This window comes from Tamandua tetradactyla, chromosome 3 (genome assembly GCF_023851605.1).
Source record: "Tamandua tetradactyla isolate mTamTet1 chromosome 3, mTamTet1.pri, whole genome shotgun sequence".
Lineage (NCBI taxonomy): Eukaryota > Metazoa > Chordata > Mammalia > Pilosa > Myrmecophagidae > Tamandua > Tamandua tetradactyla.
This window is the reverse complement of record NC_135329.1, coordinates 67,785,649-67,812,700: the sequence shown is the minus strand read 5'-3', so window position 1 is coordinate 67,812,700 and position 27,052 is coordinate 67,785,649.

Genomic DNA, 27,052 nt, shown 5'->3' with positions numbered 1-27,052 from the left:
GAAAAATGGAGGATAAAGACTGAGAAGGCATAACCTAGGAATGCCTAGAGTGGACAGTGATGAAGATTATATGTACAAATGTAAAAACATTTTTGCATGAGAAAGAACAAATGAATGTCAACATGGCAAGGTGTTGAAAATGGTATGGTGGACAGGAAAAAGTACAGTGAATGCAAGCTAGGGTCTATTGTCAACAGTAACATTGTCATATGCTTCCACTGAATGCAACAGAAGCATTATGTCAAAAGCAAATATCATCAAGTGTGGGGATTGGAGAGGGGTATGGATTCTCTGTGGAAGAAAAGGAAATATCTTCATATAGATTATTGTGGCAAAGGCATGTCTATTTACTTAGGGTGGATTGTATGATATGTGAATGAAACTGTTTAAAAACGAACAGAGAGACTTCTGGGAAGACGGCCAAATAGAGCAGGTCGAGATCAGCCCTGCTCCATTGAAAAGTTAGAGCTGGGACAAGAGCGTGACTGAGGCAGTGATTCAGGAGTGCGGCTGACCTGGGAGAGCCTTCTGCACCACATGGGGCAGCCCTGGTTTCAGCAGCCAAGGAACTGAGAGGCAGAAAGCTGGAGCCGGGCACGGACGTGCCGAGCCCGTGGGAGTGCACAGACAGGAGCGTAGGACTAGGAGTTAAGCCAGGCTGTGTTCCTTGGGCACGCTACCCTCACCAGCACAGTCCCTTGACCCACAACTCACTCCACACCCCACACACCTGAACTCCATCACCCGCTCCCATTCCCCACACTCCAGGCAACCCCACCCCCACCAGTCCCCAGTACGCGTACCTGTTCCCCAACCCCACCCTGAGTGCAACCCAGCCCACCTCTCCTGTACCCCTCCTGAGCACTACCTCCCTCTCCCTGTTCCCTGCAGGCTGTTGCCAGTGCATAAAGGCTGCTGGCACTAACTTCCATACCCAGGCTATCCCTGCTCCCCACCCATAGTGTCGCACAGCCTCACTCCACCCCCCTGAGTTCTGCACATCCATTTATGACACTCCTAGGCCCACACATGTACATGGGCCCCCAATCACATCATTCAGCTCTGGGAACCACATTTTATAGCACTCCTAGAATCGCACATGCACACAGCCCTCAGCCTCACTCCCCAGCTCTGAGAAAGTGCTGGCCTGCACAGCCGGGTCACATCTGCCCCCAATCCATGAGGGCATAATGCCAATCAACTGCCACAGCTCTACACATGTGCACAAAATACAGTATGCCTTAGACCAGTGCACACCAGGGTTGCACCCCCCAGACCACCGCACTCATGCAGTTACATCCTCCCTGGCCACTGGGCACCCGTGTTCACAAACATCAACATAACATCCCTAACTTGTGCCTATACCTGTCCTGAAACAAATCATCATACTGAGTGTTCCACCCCATACCCTGTTCCCTGCTATGCAAGCATCCCACAAGCACAAGGCCTTAGACTACTGAAAGAAATCAACCCCCTAAGTAAATCAATCAAGGTATTTACATGCCATGAAGAGAGCAGAAGATCACTAAGCATATTATAATGCAGACAGATATAGCCCTGCCTAATGACCAAATTAAAATAACAGAGGAGACACAGATGTTGGGACAACTAATCAAAGATGTTTGGACAAATCTACTTAATAAAATAAGTGGAATGGCAAATGGCAGAAAAGAGATCAAGAAGACAGTAGAAGAGCATAAAGAGGAATTTGAAAGAATAAACAGAAAAATAGTGGATATCACAGAGATTAAAGACTCTGTTGACCAAATAAAAAATATTCTAGAGGCACACAACACCAGATTTGAAGAGACAAGAAGAGAGAATAAATGATAAAAGTGGACAGGATAACTGACTTAGTAGATTCAAAACGGCAAGTGGCAAAAAAGTTGGAAAAACTTGAACGGGAACTCAGGGAAATGATAGACAAAACAAAACCAACAAATATAAGAATCACTGGTGTCCCAGAAGGAGAAGAGAGGAGTAAAGACCTAGGAAGAGTAGTTGAGGATGTAATGGGAGAAAACTTCCCAACCTTCATAAAGGACATAAATATACAAGTCAAAGAAGCCCGGTGAACTCCAAACAAAATAAATTCAAATAGACCTTCCCCAAGACACATACTAATCAGTATGTCAAATATTGAAGAGAAGCAGAAAATCCTGAAAGCGATAAGAGAAAAACAATCTACTACAAACAAGGTAAACAAAATACGACTGAGTTCAGACCACTCAACTAGCACTCTGGAGGCGAGAAGGCCATGGGATAATATATTCAAGATCCTGAAAGAGAAAGACTTCCAACCAAGAATTCTGCACCCAGCCAAACTGTCCTTCAGAATTGAAGGAGAGATTAAAGTTTTCACAGACAAAGAAGTCCTGAAAGAATTTGTCAGCAAGAGACTGGCCCTACAAGAAATAATAAAAGGGGTTCTGCCAGCTGGGGGAAAAAATAAAAAGACAGGAGAGGGAGGCCTGGATGAGGGCACAGAATTGAAGAGTACCACTAAGGGTAATTTAAAGAATACAAAGAGAAAGAGGGAAAAGAATACATAGATCTGATAAATAAAATTAAAAAGATAAGATGGTGGATTCAAGAAATGCCTTTTCAGTAATAACTTTGACTGTTAACAGACTAAATTTACCAATTAAAAGATAAAGCTTGGCAGAATGGATTGAGAAACATAATCCACATATATGCTGCTTACAAGAGACTCATCTTAGACACAAGAATGCAAATAGATTGAAAGTGAAAGGATGGAAAAAATTTTTCCACGCAAGTTGCAACCAAAAGAAAGCAGGAGTAGCTATACTAATATCAGACAAAATAGACTTTAAATGTAAAGACATGATAGGAGACAAAAGAGAACAATATATACTAAATAAAGGGTCAATTCACCAAGAAATCTTCCCCCTTTTGGACAAAAAGACTTTCTCAATACATGATGCTGGGTCCTGGCTCAACCCAGGACTCCTTTCCCATGTTGATGGAGAGATTTATACCTTTGGGAGTCACATCCCATGTAAGGGGGAGGGCAGCAAGTTCACTTGCCAAGTTGGCTTAAAGTAGGAGGCCACATCTGAGCACCAAAAGATGTTCTCAGCAGGTGACATTAAGGCATAATTATTCATAGGCTTAATTTTTCCTTTGCAGGCATAAGTTTCATAGGGGCAACCCCCAAGATGAGGGCTCAGCCTATTGTATCAGTTGTCCCCACTGCTTGTGAGAATATCAGGAATTCCCCAGATAGGGAAGTGTAATATTTCTTCATTTATCCCCAGTCCATCCTAATGGACTTTGAAAATACTTTTTATTCTCTGCCCAAATTACTTTGGATATAGAAGGTCCCAAAAAATCAACAACAAAACTACTAGAGGTAATACATGAATTCATTAATGTGGTAAGGTTCAAGACCAATACACAAAAAATCAGTTAGTGTTTCTATACAGTGGTGATGAGCTATCCAAGGAGGTAATGAAGAAAAAATTCCATTTACAACAGAAACTAAAACAATCAAAGAACTAAGAAATGGAGAAAACTACAGAACATAGTTTAAGAAATCCAAGAAGACCTAGATAAATGGAAGGACATTTCTTGTTTGTGGATTGGAAGACCAAATATCAATAAGATGTAAATTCTACCCAAATTGATTGATTCAACAAAACTACAATCCGACTTCCATAACCCTGCTTTGAATAAAAGGAAAAGCCAATTATCAACTTTATTTGGAAAAGTAAGGGACCACAAATAGTCAAAAATAGACTCACCCCTCCTGACTTAAAGGTATATTACAAAGCTGTAGTGGTTAAATAACATGATACTGACAAAAGGATGACATACTGACCAATCAAATCAAATTGAGAGTTCAAAATAGATGCTGAAATCTACAGAAAATTGATATTGATACATCTGCCAAGTCCATTGGACTGAGACAGAATAGTCTTTTTAAATAATGCTGCAGGTAGAACTAGATATCCATATCCAAAAGAATGAAAGAGGATCCCTCTAAATCCCTATTTTGTACAAAAATTAATTCAAATCGATCATGAATGTAAATATAACAGCCAGGAGTATAAAAAATCTAGAAGAAAATGTAGGGAAACATCTTCAGGATCTTGTGTTAGGCAAAGGTTTCTTAGACTTTATACCCAAAACAAAAAAGTGAAAGAAAAAGTAGATAAATGGGTCCTCTTCAAATTTAAAAAAAAAAAAAAAAACTTTTATGCATCAAAGGACTTTTTCACAAAAGTGATGGTAATGTACTCAATGTGAGAAAATATTTGGAAACCGCATATCTGAGCAGGGTTTAATATCCAGAATACATAAAGAAATCCTACAAGTCAACAATAAAAGGATCATCAATCAATTAAAATGTGACCAGAATAACTGAATAGCTATTTCTTGAAAAAGGATATATGAATGGCTAAAAAGCACATGAAAAGATGGTGAACATCACTAGCTACAAAGGAAAGGCCAATAAAAACCTCAATGAGATATCATTGCACACCCACTGGAATGGCTGTTATTAAAATAAAATATTGCAAGTATCGGGGAAGATGTGGAAAAATAAGAACATCCATTCATTGCTGGTGGGATTGTAAAATGGTGCAGCCACTGTAGCAAATGAAATTTGAGGACATTATGCTGAATGAAAGGAGACAGAAGAAAAGGATAAATATTATATGACTTCACTGATATGAACTAATTGAAATAAGCAAACTCAGAGAGTTAGAATCTAGATACAGGTTACCAGAGAATAGGTTGCGGATAGAGAATGGGGAAGCTGATGCTTAATTTGTACAGAATTTCTACTTAGGTTGATTACAAAGGTTTCCAAATGGATGGTGGTGATGGGAGCTCATTATTTTCAGTATGATTAGCAGTGTTGAATTATATGTGTACGTGACTGAAAGGGGGAGGTTTTTGGTCACATGTATGTACTAGAATGAATGTTATAAGATAAAACATGGGTGTATAATAATGCAGTGAGCCATGTTCTGAATGATGGAATGGGCTAAAAGTATAAGTATAAGAATGTTCTTTCATCAATGATGACAAATGTGTGACATTAATATGAGATATTAATAACAGAGTGGTATAAGTGAAAAATATACCTAATATAAACTAAAAACAAAGCAAAACAGATCTTTCATCTTGGTATTATCCTTTAAATTAGATGGATTCTCCCATACAGGAGACTATTGAGAACAAATTACCATCTTCAGTCCTTAAGAAAATCTTTGGCTTTTTGCAGATAAGCTACACATCTCTGAATGTCAAGTCATGCCCTTTTTTGTCAAGTTCAAAACTCATGTTGTACATTTGAGAAGAGATTTATAATCTTATAAATATCAGGAAAAAAATTAAAGAATAAGCCAACTGAAAAGTACTTGTGACAAAGTTATTAAAACTTTAGAAATTTTGAAGTCTGAGAAGAGGAGCTAGATCAATTATTTCTCCATGCAATGTGGACTTCCATTTTATGCAGCTTACATATTAATTTAGGACCATTCAAACACATTTTTGAGAAAGTTTATAAACGTATCTGTCAATATCACACAAAATAATTATTGCACAGTAGAAATTATCCTCTAGATGTATGTTCACATTTTCAGAATCTTCTAATAGCAAGAAAGCAATAAGGATTGATTCACATTTATGTGTAATTCAAGCTTTAGTTTGACCTAATTGCATTTTAATTTACATAATTGATTTTTGGCATATGGAGAAGGTTCAAATTTCTATTAAAATAGCAATAAATATCTTTAGATGATGGCCTTCTTGTGCACTTGAACTTATTTAATTTTTAATGTGCAGAATTAGTGAGCCAGTGATTTAAGGATATGGTTTTCTTTGTCCAAGCAAAAAGAAACAAAATCAAATTTAGTACTATAAAGACCTTTCTTTCTTGTTCTTAACAAATTATACTCAAATTAAAATCACTATGACAGATATACAGGAGTGTCATATGCAGAAGAAGACAATGCAGTCATTTTCCATCATAATTGTTTATGGAAAAGGGCACACTGTGTTTGCATAGATTTGAATAAACAAGTGGTAGCACAGTTTTAATAGTTTAAAATTCAAAAGACATGGACGTTTCCTTCAGTAAAATCAGACATTACCCCTCCCATATGCATTCCAATCTCATTTTAATTAGCTTGAAAGGTTGCAATTAAGATCATGCATCTTACTAATTCTGTAAAGAAATGAAGGGTTCTTTTCTGATATCTCTCACAAGGGCAACTTGGAAATGTCAGAGAGTGAGTTATAGGAAGAAGAACATTTCATGGCTTAGTAATTCAGGCAATACATGACAAGCAAAAGGAGGGAAGAAAGATAATTGAAGTGAGTCGGCTCGAAGAAAGATTGTGAGATAAACATTATGTATGAGGGCATAAACCCCAGGTAATGAGGTGATAGATCTAATCTTTCGTAAAATGTAATAGACAAATAGCCGTTTTCTAGAAACAGACAATACTTGCAGCCATAAAGGAACAAGTAATCAAGCATTTGTTATTATCTAGCTCAAGCGCTAAGCAGAAAATTATGAGTGAAAGAGACTCTTTTAAAGAAATTGTTCAATATAAGCTATCTCTAACTTCAAGTCAGCTTTCAATTACATGCATTGATGGAGGAGGAGGTATAATGCAAGCTATTTGGAATGCCGAGCATTAAGATTGCATATGATTTGTTAATGAACAAATGTATTCTCATGCATGAATTGAAGACAATGGAGAGTCAACATCCACTGAAAATTTTGTTATAAAAACCCACAACTCATGTGGCCTGATAGTTTAAAAATCTGGTAAGAGGGGTGCTATGTTGGAAGAAGATTTAGAATAAGGTAAGGAACTCTTAGTCCCTCGCATATTTAGTGTTCCCATTATTGACAATATCTCAATATTTAAAGTGCTTCATTTTCAGGATTTCATGAAATAAGGTATGTATAAGCATCTGGGACCTACATAAATTACATTATATTGTAAGAACAAATATCATTCTATCCCCATTACCTGACCCGGTACTTGGCACATCATAAGCAATAAGTAAGCATTTCTTGAACAAATGAATAAATAGATGGAAAATTCGTATTAGTACAATTATCAACTATAGGGTAAACTGGTTCCCAATCATCTCTCAAGCAAGCAGTGCTAAGAAGAGAAGAATTTTTGAGCAATCACATGAATAAGTGTCACAACTTAAAACTATATGTCCTTCCAAACTTACCAGTGATCCACCTGCTTGGATTGCAAAGTCCTAGTAAACTTAGTGCTCTGAAAATATTTCTGTACCAGTATATCATAATTAATAAAAGCTGAGATTCATAATAAATAAAACCTGAGATTATTTTAGTATGTAACGTATGTACAGAAACTCTGTTAGGCGCTTTAATGTTAATGGTTCATTTTAAGTTCAAAAATCCTGTGATATATACATATATGGAGAAGGTTCAAATTTCTATTAAAAATAGTCATAAATGTCTTTAGATGATGGCATTCTTGTGCGCTTGAATTTACTCAATTTTTAATGTGCAGAAATAGTGAGCCATACATAATATAAAATATATATAATATATATAAAATATATACTTATTTATTTATTTATATATAATTATGATCAATGAACAGATGAAGAAGCCAAGATCAAAAATGTTTTTAAAATTGCTTAAACCTAGATCTTACAAGGAGCACTGCTGAGATTTGCATTCTACTGTCTATAATTCTAAGACCTGCCATTTTTTCATAAAGACAAACTCTTAGGTAAATTAAATACTTGATTCTTGAATTAGGCTTCACTACATGATAGGAAATGTAATCAAATAGATGCCGTACTGTGGTAGATTAAATTCCTTTAGATTCTCATTTTCCTATTCATCCTTTATAAATTCTAGAAGAATTCATCATTATAGGGATATATTTCCTTTGTTTTGTGAACTAAAATTATGGCCAAGAACAAACATTCTGGATTATAAAAAAAAAAATTACTGTTCACACCAACCTTGATTGTCTATGATTCTGGGAGTTTTATCATTTTTATTTGTGAGGAAATCAATGTTGATAATACAGCTATGAATTAATATCAGGGTAAAAGTTGAAGGAGAAGAAGATTCTTGGAATTTCAGAGCCATAACTATCCCTAAAAGTGTGAATGAAAGAACAGATCCCCCACTTTTTTCATCTTCATCCCCCCGAATTCTATAACTGACTCTGTACACGAATATTTATTCAAGACATTTTTATTGAATAAGTAAATGATGAAGTGCGGAATTTAATTTTCCAGAGACATAGCAGAGGACAGATACAGAATAAAATCCCCTTTCTCAGCAACTTTATTCAATTGAGAATATTGTGGAGTTTTTCTACAAAAAATGTGCCATATTAGTCAGACAGAAGATGAAAATTAATGTATAATATAATAAAAATCTTTCCATATTTGTATAGTATGAGAAACAATTTGCATTTGTAGGGGTGTTTATTTTTCAACCTTGTTCCCCTCTCCAGCCACCCTCTTCCCAGGTAGAAATAGCTCTAGACTAAGAATTGGTCAAACTGCATTCTTACTGTAGCTCTGCAGTTCGCTACCTGTTATCTTGGACTGTTTATAACATTTTGAGCCACAGATTTCTCCTTTATTGATTAGATGATACTATATATAAGGTCTGTAAATGAGTTAGTAGGGAAACAATGTGACAGTAAGTAGCCCATTGAGGATGGCAAATTAAATGTTTGAAATGAATATTTTAGGAAAAATCACAGTGATTCAATAGAATGTATGTTATATGATGATGATGATGAAAAAATTAAGGCGAAGATAACTGCCATGTAGAGGAAACAAGATGGTATTATACATTGCCCATCCAACCATCAATCAGTCAATTCATGCACATTCAAAAATTGGGGTTTTAGTTGATCTGTTAACCTGGGTTCTCCAGAGTCTCATCTGTAAGTCTGAATTTCATAAGCCCAGCTGAAGGCTGGAAGCTGAAAAAGGTGAGTCTAAATTCCCTAAGGGAAGCTGAGGCAATGGTTTTATCAGAAATCACCCTAAATATAAATACATAAGTGTGTGTGTGTGTGGTGTGTGTGTGTGTGTGTGTGTGTGTGTGTGTGGTGTGTATGTATTTTGGTGGCTTTGTTTATCTGGAGAACACAGACCAAGGCAGACTTTGGTAGCAGAACGTGGGGTTCTACTATTACAAATACATAAAATGTGGAATGTGTTTGAATTTGGATAATTAAGTAGAGGAAGGAAGAATTTAGAGGCACTTGATAATGAAAGTCTAGGTTTCTGTGGAGAGAGCTGTAAGGAAATTTTCTATTTTCCTAGGGACTAAGTATATCATAATGAACAGAATGTTGGCAGAAATATGCACATTAAAGGTGCTTCGAGTGATACTTAAGGAAATGATGACTGTGCAACTGGAAACTGGAGGAAAGATAAAGATGATCTTTATTACAAAGTGGTAGAGGATTTGACAAAATGCAATCTGGTGTTAGACCGAAGGCAGAAATTACAAGTGATGAACTTGGATATTTACCTGAGGAGAATTCCAAGTGAAATGTGGAGGGCACAGCCTTGTTTCTCCTTGCTGCTTATAGTAAAATGAGAAAGGAAAAGGATAGACTGAGGGCTTAACTGTTAAGCAAAGAGGAGTAAGCGCTTGATGATTTGGAAAATTCTCAGCCTACCCAAATGTCAGAAGGAGAAATTGTGTGATGAAAGTAGAGGTGCAATCCGAGGGTCCCCAAGGTTTGTGACAAGTCAGGCCTGGAGGCGACAGATTCCAGGAGAAAGCATGACCTGTCAAGACCTGGACTTGGGATTTCTGTCCTCCAAACCGTGGGACAATATATTCATATTGATTAAGAAACACATTAGCTGGTGTTTGTCATAGCCCTGCTGTATTGGTCAGGGTTTTCTAGATAAACAGGACCAATAGGAGATATCTGTAAATATGAGATTTATAAAAGTGTCTCATGCAACTGTGGGAATGCAAGAGTCCAAAATCCAGAGGGCAGGTTGCAAGCCTGGCAACTCCAAAGAAGGGTCTCCATGAACTCCAAAGGAGAGACTCACTGGCTGAAGAAGTGAAAATTATCAATTCACTTTTTAAATTCCTCAACTGATTTGGTCAAATCTAACCAATTGGATTGTCTCATTTGTAGAAGACAGACCCTTAGTTGTTCTTAGATGTAATCAGCCACAGATGCAATCAACTGACTGATGGTTTAATAAACCAGCCTTCTGGTTTACCAACCAGTCATGAATTATCCTTGCAGCAATGGTCAGACCAATGCTTTCCTGACCAAACAACTGGGCACCATTATCTGGCCAAGCTGACACAAGAACCTAACCATCACAATCCACCCCTTGTCGATTTAGTAGTTATACTTAATCTCTAAATAGAACACAATAGCAGACATATGTTTGGCCTAACAACACTCAACTATCCTCTGTACAACCACAAATGCACTAAAGCTCTCCAGAATAGGGTGCAAGTCCTTGGGTAACATTTGCTCTTAAACTTGAATCCTATAACTTAAAAGCTATAACATGAACAGTACAGATTAGTCAGATGATAAAGAAGAAAACAAGTTATTCATGTTATGTACACATGCAAATACACTCATGCCAAAACGAGGAACTGTTCATACCATAAAAACCTCATTTCTGTAACTGGTCATGTGGTCATAGTGCATGATTTATCACTTCCTTCTTCCACTAACCATTCCATGTCCCCTATACCCTCAGCACCTGCAGTCTCAGACAGTAGCACTGATCCAGTCCTGATTCTCTCTATGGGCTAAATGCCTTACACACGGTGATTACAGTAAACCTCATGAGAACATACAGTGTAGCCAGCAATATTGTTGCTGATTTATGGTGGAGAAAACTAAGTTAAGAAAGCATATTACTTTCCCTAGGTTTTTAGACCCTGCGTTACAGCTGAGGCTCAATGAGAGCAAAGATTATGCAGTTCATTGTGACACAATACTGCTTGCCGTCAACCAACTTAGCCCCCTCTTTTTGGTGACTTTCCTGTTCTAAGAATTTTGCTTAAATTGTATGATTAAAGGCATAGGCACAGAGATTTCTTCCTATTTTAAATATCCCCTGGAGTGCTAAGCAGGAATTGTGGGTGCTGTTGGCAACTGTCAAAGGAAATTATTTCAGTTGAGGCAGTATGTTAAACCACTGTTCACCTGGTAAATACCACCTGGTGAAAGAATGGGCAATGCATACACACTAAGTAAATAGATACTAATATTCTTGATAATATCAACATTGTAACTACATTAGGATAGAAACATATAATATTCCAGCTCTTAAAGGCCAGGAATACTGTGAAGTGTTTTACATAATGAATTTTGTTTCATTACAAAAACCAGTAGGATCAAGATTTATCCCTGTTAAAATTTATTTTCTTGAATATTATGGTTTTCACTTTCAGTGCATTTTTTTTCCGTAAATACAAGTCATACAGATGGACATGATTACAGTGCAATATTCTGGGGAAGTTGAAAGTGGAGGATTCTCACCTTCTGGGTAATGTACAAAAACTGCTTCACATCACTGCTGTTCTGTCAGCAGATAAATCCTCCTTGTATTTCAGGAGGTCAGACTAATGTAGACAGGGTATGGAGGTGTGAGATTAACCTCCCAGTGTCACTTGTCAGCAGCTACTTAATGGCTTAAGCCTCTCTAGAAAACAAACACAATTTTGTTTTATTGATAAAGGAATAAATCATAGTTACATGGTTACATAACAGTTTCTTGTTTATCCTATCACAAAGTAGAACAAAGAGCTACTGGCAATTGTTTTTCTGAAGTCATAATGGCTAAAACAATTCATATACTGAAAACAAAAATCCAACCTCTGACCTAGAACTTCCATTTAAGATGCGATCTGCTTCTTTGTAGGAGCATCTGCATAGAATGTAGCTGACAAGCTTCTTTTCCAGACACACAGAGCCATCCCCTGTCTGTCCGATTCATCAGCAAGCTCATTTCCTAGAGTGGCCAAAGCCCCTGCTGCTCCATTCTAGTTGGTGAGAACTGAGGGCTCCAAACGGTTACAAAAATCAGAGGAAGATCTTGACTGGCAGATAGAAAGTGTGGGGGGTCCTGGCAAATTCTTCTGTGAGGATTTTAAAGAAAGTCCACTTATTTCCTCCCAAACAGGAGTATATACATGTGAGTATACATTGGTGGAATAATTTTGCTCTTTCCTGGTGGTATCATTTAATTATAATTCTGGCACATCTGCTGTATTTCAGAAATACTGGCCAGCAACACTGATTATATCACGTAAACCAATGAGATGAGATGTTTTAGCCAATGCTGTCATGCTCTTCGGATAGGAAAAAAAAAGGCTAAAAATCATGGTGGTAGCTGGACTAGTTAAGAATAATTGCTCTTTAAGTCTATTTCTGAACAAATTTTTCAAAAGGGAGCCAGGCAGTCATCAACCAACTGTAGCGATATTGGGTTAAGGAGCAATTTGTTGGTCAGGAATATATTGGCATTATTGGGTCAAACAATTGTGGAGCTAAGGAAGATGCTCTTCAAGGAGCACTCACGGAAGTACCAGGAAATCAAGTGATGGCAAAATTGCAAATGCCAACGTCATTAATAACGCTAGATTTATCTAGACGGTTCAAAGTCAGATAGAGGTAGCACTGAAGATCGTGATTATCCCAAGTTTTTTGGTGCTTTCCATGACCACCCAGGAAAACCTGTCATTCGCCTTCCCATGCCATAGGACATTTGATTTCTGATTGAGCTGACCTAGCAGAGAGCGTGAGAGATGGAGGAAATATTCGTTGATGTTCATGGTGTTAAGTTATGTAATTCCCTGTAATATGTTTGGTTGAAAAGAGTTGGGTTAATCCAGAAATGTCTATCTTGTGTTTACATGGTTAAGCAAACAGAGAAAGGATTGCCTGTGAGTATCTCTTGCCAACAATTCTGTTGCTGTCTCTTTTCACCTTGGGAACACTTTGGTATGTGTCACTCCTCAGCCACCTGTGCTCCACCCTGGAACTCTGCAGTCTTGGGTCCCTGTGCCTGGATGTGTGTGGGTCCTAACTCGCTGCTGTGAGTGGCTCTGTGGTCTGCTTCCGTGGCAGGAGAGGCCCGGCCTGCCGCCTCTATGTGGCTCACACACTGCCGGGACCAAATGAGGGGAAGGGTCCACGATGCAAAGCTCCTACCTGATGTTGGTATTTGGTGTTTCCTTTTTCTTCCATTCAGTTTTCATGGAGTCCGTCCTTCTCCAGTTTCTATGGTACTCCAGTCTCCCAGCAAGTGGGCTTTGTCCTTTTATTAGTTGGTTCTGAGCGAAGACTTTCCAGGGGATGCCTTAGGTCACCATGGTGATGACGTCACTCCAGTTCTAAGTGATTTTTAACAGTAATTTCTTCTGTCTCTGGTGATATTCCCCATCCCATTCTATCTGTGCATGTTGTTCACAATTAAAAAAATCATTCGAGATATTGTGGGTTTACAGAAAAGTCATACAGAAAATACATATTAATTATTTGCATTAGTGTAGTACTTTGGTTCCAACTGATGATGCAATAGTCTTCCTTATCTCTTGGTAATATATGATTTTTCTTGCTTTTTCATATATTGTCACAGTCACATTCATGTGTCAACTTGGCCAGATGGTGGTGCCCGATTGTCTGGTTAGGCAAGCGCTGGCCTGTCTGTTGCTAGGAGTATATTTCACGGACCTTAAGTCATCATTGCTTTGGCTGCATCCACAGCTGATTGCATTTGTAATCAGCTAAGAGGAGTGTCTTCTGCAATGAGTGATGCTTAATCTAATCACCAAAAGACTTTCAAGGAGGATTCAGGAGAGACAGTCACTCTTCCTGCTTCAGCCAGCCAGCATCTCTCGAGAGTTCGTTGAGGACTTTCATTGGAGCTGCGAGCTTGCAGCCTGCCTACAGACCTTGGACTTTAGGCCATAGGTTGCATGAGACACTTTTGTAAATTCTACATTTACAGATATGTCTTGCTGAGTCTGTTTCTCTAGGGAACTCTAGCTAATCCATATGTCTTCCTACTTTTGATCAAGTACTAGATTTTGGATATGAAAGAACCCATGATCCTGAGATATTTACAATTGGAAAAGGCACATGGCTCCTTTTTCCTAGTACTTAGAATAAGAAGTTGAGACAATCTAGTCACTAACTGAGCTTGATTGAAGTTTGGATGTTGATATTTTTATCCTTATTCCCACACACTTCGCATTTCTCTGGACATAGATGGTCGTTGCTTGTTATTCAGTGCTAGGCTCACGACAGAGGCAGGGAAGTTTTCTTAATCCTCATTGTCCCACCTCACATTAAATAAGACCTGTGCTCCTGGGGTCAGGTTGGCTTCTTCTCATCATTCCTTCACCTTCTTCCCCACTGTGGCCAATTCCACTCGTTTCTGTGGTGGATCATGGGCAGGGCAGTCTTTCTTGCTTTTCCACCAGAGGCAGATAGCCCTTGCTTCCACTCTGTTCCAAAACATGGATCTTAATTTCGCTCCCTGGGGCAGTTTTCCAACCTTAGAAAGAAGCATTCTGCTTCTCCTCCAACAGTGATTTTGGGTTTCAAAGATTTTGATGGCCTCTCTCTATATCCAAGACTTTTTTTTTTAAGTTTGAGAGAAGAGTTTGAGGAAGCAGGTGCTGTTCTTTGCCCATCCCTCGTCTAGAACAGACCTCTGCCTGTTTGAGGACTCACGGTAGAAGAGGGGTCTTTACCCCACTCTTTCACATGACTGCCCAATGGAAGTGTACGAAGCAGTGATTCTGTGTGAGTTTGAACGCTCCTGTGTCTGCACTTCTAGTTATTTTAAATTGGTGTACTCATCCACACGTGGCCTTTAGGGATTTGTTAAAATTTTGTCTGATTTATTCACACCTGCTTTTGTGGAGGCTGCTTCTTCCTTCCATGTTTGTTAAAGGTGAAATAATTCCCATGTCTCCTCTCTCTTTAGAGAAATTTTAGAATTCAGTTCCCTTTGCTGCCTTGTGCACTTAGATCTTTGTTGAGTCAAGAAACATTATGATTTTGTAGAGTATTGGGTTTTTCTCATTCTTAGGATGATAGCAACAATCTTTTGAATCTCTCTACAGTCTAATCTCAATCAGGACTCAGTCATTTTAGGCCTTAAGCAGGCTGTGATTCAAGACAAGCAAAGGCTCTCATAGTTGTAAAGGTTCATTACCATTGCTTATTCATTTTGCTTATTGTATATTTCACCCACTAGAAAACCCTGCCTTGAGGGTAGAGATTTGCATCAATTTTATTCATTGTTTTAGCACTTGGAATACTTAGAAAAGTGGGGGTCTAGAAAATCCCTCTATAATAAATGTTGTTGAATGAATGGATATTGAATAACATACAGCCAAATGAGGCATTAAATATGTTTTCAAGTTTTATCCTCAAAAGATATTTAATAAAGTGAGCACTATCCCCATATTTCAGAGGAGTACAAATATTTTCAAATAGATTAAATGAGTTGTGTTGCATATATCCTTCTACTTGGCAGGGAAGAAGGCAAAATAGTGTCACGGAGAGGACAAGAGTTTTCTTGGTGGACTGAGCTGGGTTTGAGTCCCAACTCCCCTATGTACTAGCTCTGAGGTTTTGTGCAAGTTGCTGAACTTTACTGGCCCTTGGTATAACTTCTCTTTTTATATGTTTGATTAAATAACTAATTAAAATTATTTAAAGTTGCTGTCACTTAATAGATACTTCTGTTGTTGTTATTGTTATTATTATTATTTTGCATTCTTATCATTTAGAGCTTGCCCACAGGTCCTCGGATATTAGCCGTGGCCAGGTTTTAATTTATTGTGTGGTTTCTGAAACATGGAGTGTGTGAGGGGAAGAAGAACCTATGGAGGGGGATATATGATCAGGTTTGCACAGACCTTATGATGCACTTAGAGCCTGGCTGTTGTCTCTCACTCGCAGGCAGGGTGACTCTTCCTTTTGTTAAATGTCCAGAGTGAGTTTGCACGTGCGGTCATTTTAAAAAATGGAATAATCATGGTGCTATCTTTTTGAAATGTACTTGATCCAGAATAAATGCATATTAAACTTAGACTGAATTAAGTTGATTACAATCCAACAGAGAAATGGCTGATGTTTAAAATTTGAAATATTATATATGCAAAAGAAAATAACTAATCATAGATGGGTTTTCGATTTTAAATTCATTAGCAACAAATTATCAGAGAAAAAAGTTACTAATTTTTCTACAAAGGTGTTTTTCAGAAGAAGATATTAAAGCATAAACAACATTCAGGAGATTATCAGCAATGATATTGATGAGTAAACAAATTAATATTTAGAAAGGTCTTCTAGGGTCTTCCCTTGGCTTCTTCAATCAGGAAGAGATGGGAGTGACAAGGATTTTAACAAGTACTTGATTTGCTTGTTAGAATGTATCTCTGTCAGCAGAATGGAGTGCAGTAAGAGTGGAGTCGGGAAAACTTCATTCAAATTCAAATGTTCTGTCATTTTATGCTGTTTGAGACATGGGGCTTGTGTACATCCATGGAGTAAGGTGGAAGACAAGGGGGCTACTGCAAAAAAAGAAACATCATGGAGGTGTAGTATAAATTAAGTCATTGACACTATGATAATGATGACTAAAGAAATGAACTTCCCTTTTATCGGGTCTATATTTTCTATATTGTTTAGGCCTGCTGTCTGGTATGCATCATTTTATACATTTAGAATCAATGGTAGACCTGACTGCAAATGTTATGGTGATAATCAGAGGTTATTACACATAGAATCTTGTAGGGAGTTCTTTATGTTTTCATATAAAAAATAGCCTGAGGCATTATGTGCTACCATATTGCTTAACATATTTTTGAAGAGTCCATTAGCCAAGGAAACTCATGCTAAAAATTAATGGTTTTCTTTATCTTTTTTGTTATATATTTAGAATTAATAGGGCTATTTTGCTGGCTAGAAAGCCATCATAGCTAAAAGTAATCCCAGGTATCAACAAAGAAAACATATTTACCCTATATTTTAGAAACAGAAGGGTTCAAAGTAAGAAAAAGTGTGACCTAAGTCACATAACAATTTTATTCACAGGCTAGACAATATACTAAATACCTTAACTGCCAATTCAATGTTTTGTAAGATAGCTTATTGCAATTGGGCGAACCTTCCAAAAATTGTTGAATGTGTATAGAAATGAATACGTCATTTCACTGGGTAGTTTATACTATCATATAGCTATTTTAAACTAATGGGAACGGATGTTTTTATACATTAAGATAATTTAATGTCTTACTTTCATTTTGCTAAGATTAATTATTTGAATTTTACAAATATCACATCAGTTTTTTGAGTTGCACAAGTAATATAAAATAATTGAAACATGCATATACGGTAGCTTGCATAAGAAAGCATATATTAGAAAGAAAATTAGGATGGTCCAAATGCCATCATTCAGAAAAAAACAAAGGTCACACAATATCAATCACACTGATATTCAGTAGCACTGAAATTTTAATAAGATGTGAATCATTTCCTCAAGGAACTCACTAACTATGAGTGAGATTGAACCAACTGAATAATTATAAAGCTTTACTATAATTGAAACAAAAGAGTAATAGAAAGAAGTCGCTTTTCTATGGGGGCGTGTTTGATTGGATGGGTGAAAAAAACTTGTCATGCATAATATGTGTAACATAGCATTCCTACGATACGATTATATTGTTTTTTGAACAAATACCTCAATTTCCTATTTTTAAAAACAGATTGTATATGTAACAGTGTGATTATCAATGAAGGCGGTATGTGCTCAGCTCAGACCCTAAAGAGAAAATGACTTTGGTGCTAAGATTGCATGAGTATAAGCTTTTCCAAAGGAGAAATAATGTGGACACAATATTCTGAAAACTCTCAAAACTAAAGAGTAAAAAAAAAAAATCGCTCCACTACCAAAAAAAAAAAAAAAAAAAAAGGTGGGGTAGGGGAGATTGGACAGACCCTTGGCCAAAGAAAAAATACAGAAAACCATTATTCTCATGAAAATGTGCTCAATATCATTAACCATTAATGAAAAGCAAACTATAACCTCAATTAGATTCTACTACACATATATTAGAATTGCTAAAATGAAGAAATCCTCACAATACTAGAGACCAGAATAATTTTGGAGCATCTGGAGCTCTAATGCAGTGCCCGTGGAAAGCAAATGGCACAGCCACTCTGGCAACCAGTTTAGTAATGTCTTATAAAGTTCATCATATTTGCAGCAGATCTTTTAAAATCACCAAAGACTGAAATAAACGTAGAATGGATAGAAGTGTTAAGCCTCCTCCTTCTTTGAAAACATTCTACTGGCTTATCTGGATGTATTATTTATTCCACAGAGCCATTAATCATTCTACAGTGTCAGTTATTGGTCATTTGTTGATAGGTGCACATCAGTATATAAATGAGTATTCCAGTTAGGTGATTTAATAAAGAAAGTGTTCTTTCTGCAAGACTGAAGTCCTCTCTGCAGTTATCACCACCCCACTGTGATTTCTACCAGTCTGAAGAGTAAACAGATGGCTGCTTGCAGAGCTCATGCAGTGCAAAACTCAAGGGGGCATGTTTGCATTGAGGATTAGGTGATTTCATCCCTTCCACTTGAGCAGCACAGTGGTCCTGCTTATTTGGGAAAAGAGGAAACTGGAATGGTTTAGAAAATATTTTACTAGTCTGGCAAAGTTGGTTTATAACCAGTTTCACCATTACCACCAACTCCTTCTAAGTTAGAGGAGCCAGGGGCTTTGCAAACATTCTCTTTTTGGACTCTGTTGTCAGATACTTCAATATGAGGTTTGAAAGGTGGAAAACAAGCAGAGGTCACAGTTCTGCTGAACGATCATTGTAGGACACTAATCTGCTTCTGGGGGAAGACTTTAAAATCAACAATCTTGTTACAGTATGAACAAGTATGAAACTATGGCCTCTGTCCTTTGCTACTTAAGTGATGTGTAAGCCTTGAATTATATTACAACCATTCTTTCTTTTAATATACTTGAAAAAAATTCCCCATGATACACATTAATTCCCCAATGCTTTGGCTGCTTGTTATTGCCTGTGCTGGTTTGAAAGGAAGTGTGCCCCCTAAGAAAAGCCATGTTTTAATAGAAGTCCCATTTCATAAGGTAGGATAATCCCTATTCAATACTGTAGATTTGAAACTGTAATGAGATCATCTCCCTGGTTGATGTGATTTAGTTAAGAATGGTTGTTAAACTGGATTAGGGATGACATGTCTCCACCTATTTGAGTGGGTCTTGATTAGTTTCTGAAGTCCTATAAAAAAGGAAATATTTTGGAGATTCAGAGAGATTCAGAGAGAGCAACACTAAAAAGCAGAGAGTCCACCAGCCAGCGACCTTTGGAGATGAAGAAGGAAGACACCTCCCAGGGAGCTTCATGAAATAGGAAGCCAGGAGAAAGAGCTAGCAGATGACGCCGTGTTTGCCATGTGCCCTTCCAGCTGAGAGAGAAGCCCTGACTGTGTTCACCATGTGCCTTCTCACTTGAGAGAGAAACCCTGAACTTCATCGGCCTTCTTGAACCAAGGTATCTTTCCCTAGATGCCTTTGATTGGACATTTCTTTAGACTTGTTTTAATTGGGACATTTTCTCGGCCTTAGAACTGTAAACTAGCAACTCATTAAATTTCCCTTTTTAAAAGCCATTCCATTTCTGGTATATTGCATTCCAGCAGCTAGCAAACTAGAACATTGCCCAAACAAGTTTAGCATCTTACTCCCATGGATATTGATAGAATCACAATGATTTCCTTCTGTGAAATCAAATATGTGATATGTTTTAAGATACTATTTCCCTGACAGAGAACATACCATACATTAAGCTATGTCATTAATTCTGAAAAAATTATTAATTCCCAACATTGTGGCAGGCACTGTGTTAGTGGACATTAAACAATACATTTTCATAAAATGAAGTGCAATTTTGGAAAGCCAAAGTGGGAGCCCCTCACCCAGCATAAAGGAAGACTTCCTAGAGGAGAAGGTATTTCCATTGACAAATGGAATAAAAGTTTACTAGGACAGGGTGGGCCACGGTGGCTCAGCAGGCAGAGATCTTCCCTGCTATGCTGGAGACCCAGGTTCGATTCCTGGTGCCTGCTCACACAAAAAAATAAAAGAAAAAAGAGTTAATTAGGACAGTTAGAATATGCCTTATTTTCCGGGTTCCTCTGAAGAACAAAAAGATTTCATCTCTTTCCAAGCAATTCTTAGGAATTAATTTAGAAATACCTTCAGATGTATTGGAAACTTTTTGTTATAGCCTGTAAACCAGTTTTGAAAACATTACTTCCAGGAGGAAAAAGTGTGTGAAAGACTGGGGTCAGTCTTGGATCTATTTGCACAAGGCCCATATTTCCCTGATTACAAATTTTCACATGCTCTCTGACAGCTGATCTCCATAATGTCCTTCAATGGGAGGGATCTCCAAACTCACCTGTCTTGGGAGGTGGCCAATAATTTACTAAAGTAATATTATATACCATTGAGCATCAACTTTCTGATCTGCACTCTTTGGCAATCTGCAGTTGTTGGTTCTTCTATTATCTTCAGAACATTCATATACGTGAGATATGTAATTACACAAGAAATGTAAAGCTCAAGGAAATGATTCAACTGGCCAGCTGACACACAACTGTTTAGGGACAGAGAAGGGGATGGTCCTCACTCTTATTTCAAGGATCAGAGTACTTTCTCCACCGTTTCATGTCTCCTCATACTCCACCACATGTTTATGGATCTCCTGGAATTGATGTGAAACACTTGCATTTAAGTTTTTTTTTTCTTTTTTCCTTGTTATTGTTATTTACAAGCACTCTATATCCACCCAGCAAAATCTTCTTATATCTATCTCTAAAATTCCAGCAAATTAGACTACATTTGTCATTTTACTGGAAATATTTGTTGACAGCACATTATGTGCTAGGCTCTGTGATACTTATTTATCATCTCATTTTTGCAACTGTCTTGCTGGATAGATATTCTTCTTTACTACAAAGAAGAATATTAACTCAGGGAGATAAAAGTCCACAGAATTAGCAGAGTGGGAATTTAGATTTGAGCTCAGGCTGATGTGATTCTACACCCTTAGATTTTTCAGGCATCTATAAGGCATGTTTTCAATAGTTTAATGCATATTCAAGTAAAAGAAACACAAATTTCTCAGTGAGGGAAGACCTCATGCAAATGTGTTAAAGAACCTAGCATTTCATTCCAGCGAGATGCTATAATAATACAGCAGATTGGACTGTGAGATAAATTAGCATACAGTAAGAATTAATACAGGTTGCAGCGATGGCTGTTAGTAGCTGAAACAGCAAGGTATACAACAAACAGATTCGAGGGGCAAATTCCAGGTGGCAAATGGTAAAGCTTCACAGCCCAGCTGCATCAGCACCTGAGGGTAGAGTGTGTGTCTTTCTAGGACAGCCACAGAATTTTGGAATTACTGAAAGAATGGAATCTGGCTGGCTATCCCTGAGAGGAAACGCTGTGCCAGGAGACAATAAGTCTTCATGCTCCACATGATAGCCGAAAGATAATACTGCAAAATAGAAGGCATTGTAGCACTTAGATGGTTTTATAAGGCCAAGAAAGCCACAAAAATCATTAAAGCAAAGCACCTTATTTTAGAGACGTGTAAATGGAAACCCAAAGAAGATTAATGGCATCTCTAAGACCACAGAGCTTATTAGGTGCAATAACTTAGGTTTCCTTTCCTAGACTGGTGATTTTCCTGCAGCCTGCATGTTGGTGTGCTGTGGTAGGGGAGACTATGTGGTACCGCTGACAACAAATATTTATTGGTTTTGTATGTACAGAGGCATAGCAGTACCCACTGAGAGATATATTTTTCAGCTCAGACTACAAAAGAAGTGGCCACTTTAGTAATCACTTTTGTAGAATTTTAAGGACATGACCATACCTCTAGTCAGAACAAAAGAAAAACCAGAGATAGGAAATTTTGAGTATGTTAAAAAAGACACACTTATTGAAACTCAAATTGATGGAGGATTAGTCAACCTTGCAAAAGTAGTCGTAGTGTATTGCTCTCTCCGTCTTGGGAGATGGGATAGAATTAAGGAAAATACAAAGGACTCTTGGAATCAAGACAAATCTTTCCAGAGGGGAGAGGGCAGAAAACATCAGAGAGACCATCAGATCAACTTGTCATGGGAAGTGGATTTTTGGTACTTGAGAAAAAAAGAATCAATTCATGAATTGTACGTGAAGGTGACTATTTAAAAAATAATCGTGGGCTCTATGCGTAGTATTAGACCGAAGGAGTTAGGGTTAGGGTGAGTGCTTCAGTGAAACGCGAGGCTCATGGGCATGACAACCTGGCTACTAAGCATTATTTTGCTATTATATGACTGGTTGACTTTGACAAGTTACAACTTTTCTGGATTTTAGTTCATTTTTTTTTTTAAATGTCAATATGAAAAAAATAGTTTTTGAAGTGAAAATAGAGTGATACTATAATGAAAACAAGACTGGCATAATCAACTAAGAATTAATGCTTGAGAGCCTTAAGGGATGGATAAATAGTTGTGAACACAACAATAAGCATGGGTAGCCTGTCACATTTGAGACGAGAGTGCAGATGGAGAAGAAAATTTTATGTTAATATTATCTAATTTAGATACTAAGTGCCTGCTAGGTACTCTGTTGGACATATAAAAATGTATATTGAGTTGGTTATTGTCTTCAGGTTACACTCTACTGTGAATAAATACAAAAAAAAGGTCTTCACCATGAGACATCAAATATGAACCAAGAAATCATCATCTTTAAAATGAAGAGTGGAATGAATTAGTACAGAAAGTTCTTATATTTCATTCCTGGTCAAATTAACGAATTTCAAAACTTTGAAGGTATTGATCTAAACTTAAAAAAATTAAAATAAAATAATTCCCAAAGTGAGGTGACATGATTTGAGAAACAAATGCAAAGCTCTTGAATGAAAATATTGAGGAAATAATCGAATATGTATTTTCTAAGAGAAAAAAAAGTTATAAATTATCCATTCGTACTGTCAGTTTTAATCACTTCTCTGGATTAGATTGGCAGTCTCCTCTTCTCCTAATCCCAGTCTTAATATTTTTGATAGGGGCAATTTGTAAAGGCATGCCCTGAGTAAAATTATATTAATGCACTGTGCCTTTCTACTTTTAAAATAAGAAAAGAACTTTCTATTATTTAACAGCAAAGCTAATGAATAAAATAACTACAGGATGAAAGAGTCAGTTTCTAGTGAGAATATAACCATTGCTAATATGAGAAATTTCTTACAAGCTTTGACAGTCAAAATAATTCACAATTAATGATCTTATAAATATATTCCTATGGATTAAAGATGAAAGAACTGATCCAGTTACTATATTGCTGAGATGTTTGTTTTCTTCTATGTGATGATTTGTTTTTATTCCCGCACTTTCTCCCTATTTTGTTTCATCTAGCTCTTAGAAATCAGCTTTCTACTCCAGCTATGAAAACTTCCTCTTTCTCCCCAAGTTTCATTGGTCCCTTGCAAATTCATTGTCATCACACATTATATTTCCTAGACAGCATACAGCATCTGCTAGTGGATGGCCAGGGAAACAAACTATGTGATGCTTCTTTCAAACAGAAAATGTAATATCCAGAAAATATATGATAGGATATTATAATGCCAGGTTATATAGTATGCAAAGGCCTAGAAGGGCAAGAAGTGGTTTAAGTTCTCGCAGAAGTTGAAAACTGACTTAAATATGTTTATCATTAACCAACTGAATGAAGTAGGCAAGAAAATAAGTATTATGGGCCAAGAAAGCATTATTGCAAAAATAAAAATTGCCCAAAGAAATTTTTGTAAATTGGAGCAGAACACCAAATGGCTTCACTCTTCAAAATGGAAGTTTTATCCCTAGTATAGAAGTAGTACATTTGAGTCTGCCCCCATGATTGTTTGATCATACAACTAACGACAACTCTAGACAGTATGTCTACTATAATTTAGGTGGAAGACAGAGCTGGGAGCTATTAAGGCAATTATTCTAGAGCTCACAGATTTTGGAGTTAAAAAGATTGGTTGGATAGCTCTCTAACTGTAAGGTTCCATTTTTTCACTTCAAATAGGGGAATGCAAGTTCTACCTCATGGGAATTGCTGTGAAATTGAAGAATATAATAAATACAAAGAGATACTACATAGTATGTGCTCAACCTCTGAAAGATACTATTACTATTGTTATTTTTTACTAAAATGCTCCCTCTTGCTTTTTTCTGATTCCATCTTCAAAAGTACATGTTAAGATGACTTCTTTGGCAATCTGGAAATATGGATTCTGAGAAACTCTATCCTTCCATATATCTCTACCGAGACTCTTGGTTTCTTCTTATTCAGATCGGTATCCACCTATAACCAAGCTATCTGGATGAAGAGGGAAAGCCCCTCCTTGGTTGGCCTTGCCTGAGAACCATGTATGGAGCATGTAGAGTTAACCAAATAAACCCACCACAGCAGGAGCAGTGGTGACAAACCTGCCTACTTCACCTCCTTTGCAGGCACTTTCAACCTTTCACTCCCAAAATGCAAAATTGCTGTAACTCTTACATTCTAATTTCATCACTCTTCAAGATTTCTTTAACACAATAATAATGGTCTTGTCAGAGCCTTGTCTATTTAATGATTAATATTGGCTTAGAGTAGAAGAAAGACAGCCATAAAATTTTACTTGCACTCAATAATTAGATATTTTTAAAATAGTATAACAAAATGAATTTTCATGAGGTATTACATGCCAATAATTCATTTAAAGAAAATGTAATACTAAAAAATACATTCTGCACAAAATAAGAACTTATAAATCACATTTGGTTATTAAAAATATTCTAAATATAAAAAGAAATTTCCAATTTAAGAACTTGCTTCAATAAATATTCAAAAGTGAGTAAAAACATTAAGTAAAGAACATTGTCAGATGACAACAGAAACTCATTTATGTTACACAGCAGGGATATTTTTACATTAGAAACAAAATGGAGAACAATCTGAATTAATTCTAAAATTCAAGGATGGATGTTTATAAATTTCTGTTTAACTGAAACTTATATTGTGAGGAACAGGGGTCTTTGCCATCATTTTTGTTACCAAAATAAAAACTTCCCCAAACCACAGCAGTATACCTTTCTGTCTCAACAAAGATATGTTTGTATTCCTTTGTCAAATTTTCATTGAATACTTGAATTATCTTGTCAAATTTAACTACCAGTGTCAACCTTCAGATGCTGATCCCATTGCATTTTCTTATAATCATGCTTTTTTAAATAATTTTCCTAGTACCTACGATGGGGAACACACATAGGCAGTAACTGGCCTTAAAGGTACTTTATTCATGAATTAATCTGGCAATTATTTATTGAAAGCCTACTATATTCCAAGTAATATCTAAACAAAGCAATGCAGACACAACCCTGTTTTGGTGAGCTCACATTCCAGAAATCAACAGGTCTAGCACTGTTCCTGAATCACTACGAACCTTCATTTAATCTTTAAAAGTTTGCATTGATACTATTTCTTCTATAAGAGTAAATAAAACCCTTTGCTATATGCATCATTCTCTGGATTCTCATAAGAGGAATTCTGAAAATCCTTATGTTGACATATGATGCTTTGGATTTTCTTTTCCATTTTTCTACGTACAGCAGTGCCAACTATAGTCCAGTCTTGTTATTTGCACTATTTCTGTTTGATAAAATCACTGCAAACACTGAATTAGTTCATAGTGAACCATTGCTCCTAGGGGAAATACAGGGCTAGGTTCTATAAACCTCTAGTCACAACATTTTCATCAAATGATCAACACTCCACCTGTTTTATATTTTTTCCTGTTTAAAGACACCTTGTTTAATATGTGTTGATTCATTGCCATTGGCTTATAACCAACAGCAAGTACCTCATACCTGGATGTTGTTTATTTCTCTGTGAGGCACTTCACAGACTTCTTACTCAACGGACCACCAGAAATCACTAGATGACACTACAGAGCTAACACTTGGGGAGCGTTTAAATGGCAAAATCCCCAAGAAAATGCACAGAATGTGAAAAACATGGCAATAAATGTATCATAAAAAGGACACTTGCTTGCAGTATGAGAGCTGAAACAAGAAGTTAGTGTCCCTTGTTTGAATTTGGTGTTATTAATAAACTTTAACCAGTACAGGAGTTCACAAATATGGAATCTGTGAGCAATGAGAATTGACTATTTTGTCCACCCCACTCAGTTCTCCCAATATATCTTCAGTGGCTGTGACATACCAGTTGACCTTTTCTATGGCACCTGCTACAGCCTTCTCGTGTCCTTAGCTATTGCCTTTTCTGATTTCCTACTTACTAGACTCCTGGTCATCAGGATTTCCCCACCTTCCATTCCGAAGGTGAATAATCCTAACATTTCTTTAAATATTGGACTTTCAATAAAAGGAATGTCCTTTGCATTTCCCTCAATTCTGCTTTGAACTTTCAACCTTTACTGCTCTCTTCTGGAATACCTTATAGAACTCCTCAAAAATACTATGGTTTCTTGCTGATTCTCATTTCAAAGTTCTTACTAGAATAGACTGATAAAGCAATGAATACTTCAGGAGAGGATGCTTCTAGTGCATTTTAAATTCTGGATTCTATAAGATCACAATTAGAAGTTTTTTTTTTTTTTCTTTGCAGGCTGCCAACATATATGCTTAAGGGCAAGATCAAAAGTTTAATTTTTTTGTCTCTTGGACATTCGGTTAAAATTTATATGAACACACAGAATTTGAAACTTAAAAAACACTATATGATAGTAAGTTAAGACATTTAAATATCCATTGGTGTGTCTATTATCTTTACCGTAAACTAAATATAATTAAGAATTAAACTATATCTGAGTCCTGTGTGTCAGTGGCCATCAAACAAACTACCATGAACCATAAGTTCTTTGTTTTT